Below are 4,610 nucleotides of genomic sequence, written 5' to 3'. Positions count from 1 at the left end.
AAAATTGTGATTTGTGACTGATTGTGACCAATTCTATGTTGATTGTGACTTGATCACATTTCGTCACAGTTAAAAGACTGACCGAATCACAGACAGTCACAATGAAGGTAAATTTGGTCACAATTAGTCACAGATAATACGTGTTAGTAACTTGGTTATAGACAACCACAAATTAGACGATTACAGATAGTCATACTGAATACAAATTTGGTCACAATTAGTCACAGATTACACAACTAGTGACTTGGTTATATACAATTATAAATTAGATGGTCACAGACAATCACACGGAAGATAAATTTGATTACAGTTAGTCACATATAACATAGACTTTGTCATAAAAAAAAATTTTCATCACATGTAACACAAGTCTTGTTATATGCATATTCATCCCTCTTGATTAGATCACAAATTCAATAAAACTAGTCACAGGTCATTGCCAATATAAGAAGAAAGGGGAAAAAAGGTAGTTACCGGAAGTCATCGGAATATTTGCCGTAGAGGTTGCCGGAATTGTGACTAATGAATAAATTGTGACATACAAATTTTTTGATTTGTGATAAAAAAAAAAAATATATAGTTTGTAACAATTAATTCAATAATTTGTAACAAATTGTATATATTTATGACTTTAATATATTTAATTAAAAAATATTTTTGATTAATTTTAATAGTATGATTTTTGAAATTTCAAATTTTATTTCTTAATTTTGAAATTGATCATATGCAATATTCATCCTGCATGATTAGGTCATAGATCTAATAGATTTGGTTACAGCCTCACAGGTCACAATATGCACAGGTCACAAATCTAATGAAACTGGTCACAGATCATTATAAAAAAAAAAAAAAAAAGAAAAAAGGTGCAGCGTTAGTTGTCGGAACGGTCGCCGGAATATTTTTTCGGTGCCGAAATCGTCGTCGAAATTCTCATCGAAACCCTGAGCGATCGCCGAAAAGGGTGGGTCGCCGGAGCGGTCGTCGGAATACTCATCGGAGCAGTCGCCTGAGAGGTTGCCGGAGGTGGGTGGGTCGTTGGAGCAATCCTAGGAGTTGAGGTGGGGTGGAGAGAGAAAATTGCTTGAATTTAAAATTGGTGTGGTTGGTGGGGTGGGGTTTTGTAGTAGATTAATTATATTATAATTAAATATTTAATTAATTGATTTATCACCTGAATTTTGAAATGCTTTAGAAAGTTTGTTAGTTTAGAAATATGATTTTTATGTATAGGATTCTTGTGTTCTTCCCTCTTGAAAAACGTGAAATTTGACCCATTTACAAATTATCCATAGGGCCCTCAAAATCTCAAAATTTGTACAGCAACCCTTTATCCAAATTTTCAAAATGACTCCTTTTACATAATTGCAGGCAGCCCCTTTGAAATTTCTGAGAGTTCGAATAGGCCCTTACTTAAAATTAAAAAATTGATCCCTTTCATAATATTGCAAGTGGGGCCTACAATTTCACAAATTGCAACCGAGGCCCCGTCTCCAAATCACCATAACACAACTGTAAACCCTAATTGATCTATTTTTTTTGTTTCGGCCCATCCATTTGGTGACGCTGGAGATAACCAAGGTTGGAGCAGTGGCTCTTACCAATGCCGCAGAGGATAACCAAGGCAGGAGCGGTGGCAAGAGCCATCGCTCCTGACAAACGCCGTTGAGCATTGCAACAACGCCTTTTTCCCTTTTTTTTTAAATCATATTCATAAAATTAAGAAAACCAAATTTTCGTCAATTGCTAGAAACATGAAAATTGGATAATAATCAAATTTTGATTACACAAAAAATATTAAACAATTTCTAACAAATACAAAGTAGGCTCTGATACCACTGTTGGGAATCTACTTATCATGCGCAGCGAAAAATAAAACAATTTTCGATTTCTGCCAGGATCCATTTTTGTGTTTAGGTAAAAATTGTGATAAAAGTCGTACATTTTTCTAGATCTGCAAACCCTTTTGCTTTTTCTTTGTTCCAACAACCTTGATTCGCCATCCACAACTGTCCAATTGTCCAGCCTCTAACAGTGATCCACACAGATAATAAAATTGTAGTATTACGATTTTTCTTGTGCTAGCAAGAATAATGAAAATTTTCTACAATTTTGAAAACCCTAATCATATTTATATAAACCCGAACAGGTTTAGCCTGACCCGGTCCAACATTTAATTAACCCATTTAACTAAATCGGTCTGTGTATTAATTAATCCAATTAATTAATTCAGGCATATAAATAAGCAATTTAATTAATTAATTTATCCAACACTTGTTAAATTAATTAATTGACAAATCACAATCTTTCAATTCTCCTTTTGTGTGCGACTCATTAGGTTCCCTATCACGATACCCAACGACGTGAAATATTATTTTGATCTGATCAAAATTGATAAATTAAAACACCATTTTAATTTATCACCAATTCATATTCGTCGTCCCAAATTGACATCTAACAATGTGTCAGGACAATAAATGTGACGAGAAATGTCACGTGGTATGACAAAACCAAACTCGTTCGTTTACGGTGAAACTATAATCCATTCGTCAATATAATCCGATCAATTACGAGATATGGAAGTGTGTCAATCCTGATTATCGATCATATCTTTCACTCCACTATTAAGTCAATATAAGTCGAAAACTCATTTTCAACTTATGAGTACACATTGGTTAAAGATTTCCTTATCGACTTAATTGAATGAAACGCAGATCATAATCTCCTACTATCTAAGAGTGACGAATCATCTATTGGTCATTCACAACCTTCATACGATTCTTGACATACTCGAACGATGTCGTATTAGCAGCTCTTGGCAGAGCAACATCCAACACCGTCAAAATATGACTGTCCTCATATAAGGTACCATGACGACCTCAAGTCAAAGGACCAATTCCACTACCGAACGTTAAAAATTAACCACTGACACTCAGATAGTTATCCATGTAGAATCTCTCGGTGAGTCTCCAATGTTTTGTTCTATAACAAAACATCAACGTGTTTATTTAAGTGTCACCACACTTTAACTTGCGAGATCAGCTACTTACTTCACAAATAAGAATTGCCACAAGTGATGGTCTATCCATGATAACAATATCCATATCTCGTAATGACTTACGACCACAGATGATTTAAGATTCAATCATATGTAATTTGTATCTCACCATCACAACTTCTTTTGATTAACAAATTACGAAGATTTGAATCTACGGACTCTATTATTTAATTTTATAGTCTATTAATTAAATAATAGATCTGCTATTAAATTACATTAATTATATATTAAAAGTATTTATGTTCAAAGTTGATTGGACTTAGGGTATAGCACTTACGGACATGTCCATTGAACCTATTTAGGGATGATAGCCCATGTTAGGGTGAGACGGGATCATTTGTGATGTTAATTTAACAGATGTGAAATTTTACTTGATATTTGTTTAATTGTTTTACATGAAATAGGGAGCTCGGAGACAATGCTACAATTGAAGGCATAGAGAAAGCAGGACATTTGGTTCACATAGAACGACCATGCGTCTACAATAGGTGTCTCAACAAATTTCTTGCTTCCTTCCATGCACATGCAAATCAAGCCAAATATGAAGTTTAATTCAAGTCTCCGCTCATTTTTCTTCTTAATTTCCTTGTGTAAAAATAATGGAGATTTAATTGTTTATATGTCATGGAAAACTATGAATTTGGTGTATTAATTCATGCTATTGATTGACTTTAAAAAAGGTTAGAGAATGGGTTGGTGAGAGTGATTTAGATTTGAATTCAAACTATTAAACTCTTTTGTGCGGATGGAGGGTAATTTTTTAATACTATTTGTCATGGATTAAATGAATAACCCATATTACCAAGAGCAGTTAATCATACAAAAAAAGAAAGCAAAAACAAAAATAACACATGACGTAACTTGTTTCACTCTCAATGTGAGATCTATATGCATCCGTCGAAACTACATCATATCGAAGAAGAGAATTACAATATGTTTTGAATTCGTGCATCTTTATGTTGTCTCTCTACTATGATACACATAATGGATACTCGCCCTAATATCCTTTATATGGAGGGAATTCCTTGGATGGTTAGAAATCTAACATTTGTTTACCATGTTTTGAGCATTTTCAAAAACTAGTCGCTATCACGTGCGTTACACGAATTTTGTATATATCGTATTTTTATTAGTGTATGAATTTTAGTTTTTATGGAAAGTTTTTGAAGCAATATCTAAAAATATTTTCATGATATAAGAAAATAATTGTAAATTATTTTTACAATTGCATAACAGTATGTTATCTAGAAAAAATATGCTTGTATATTTCATACTTGAATAAGAAATATACAAACTATTTTGCTTGTAGTCTTTGATAATGTTGATATGATTGAATTGAATGTGAAGATTATATTTCTAAATTTTGTGTAATTCAATATTGTAAAATTGAAAAATAAAACTCTACGCACAGTACAAAGTAAAAATAAAAAATAAAAAAATATGTGGAGAGAAAAAACCTCTCTTCACAGTGCGGAGAGAGTTGAACAATGTACGAAGAGTTGGCAAACTTTTCGCACGATGAGGAGTAAAATAATAATAATAATAATAATAATAA

Source organism: Olea europaea, chromosome 14, assembly GCF_002742605.1.
Source record: "Olea europaea var. sylvestris chromosome 14, O_europaea_v1, whole genome shotgun sequence".
Taxonomy (NCBI): Eukaryota; Viridiplantae; Streptophyta; class Magnoliopsida; order Lamiales; family Oleaceae; genus Olea; species Olea europaea.
The sequence above is the reverse complement of the archived record's forward strand: the minus strand, read 5'-3'. Positions refer to the sequence as shown.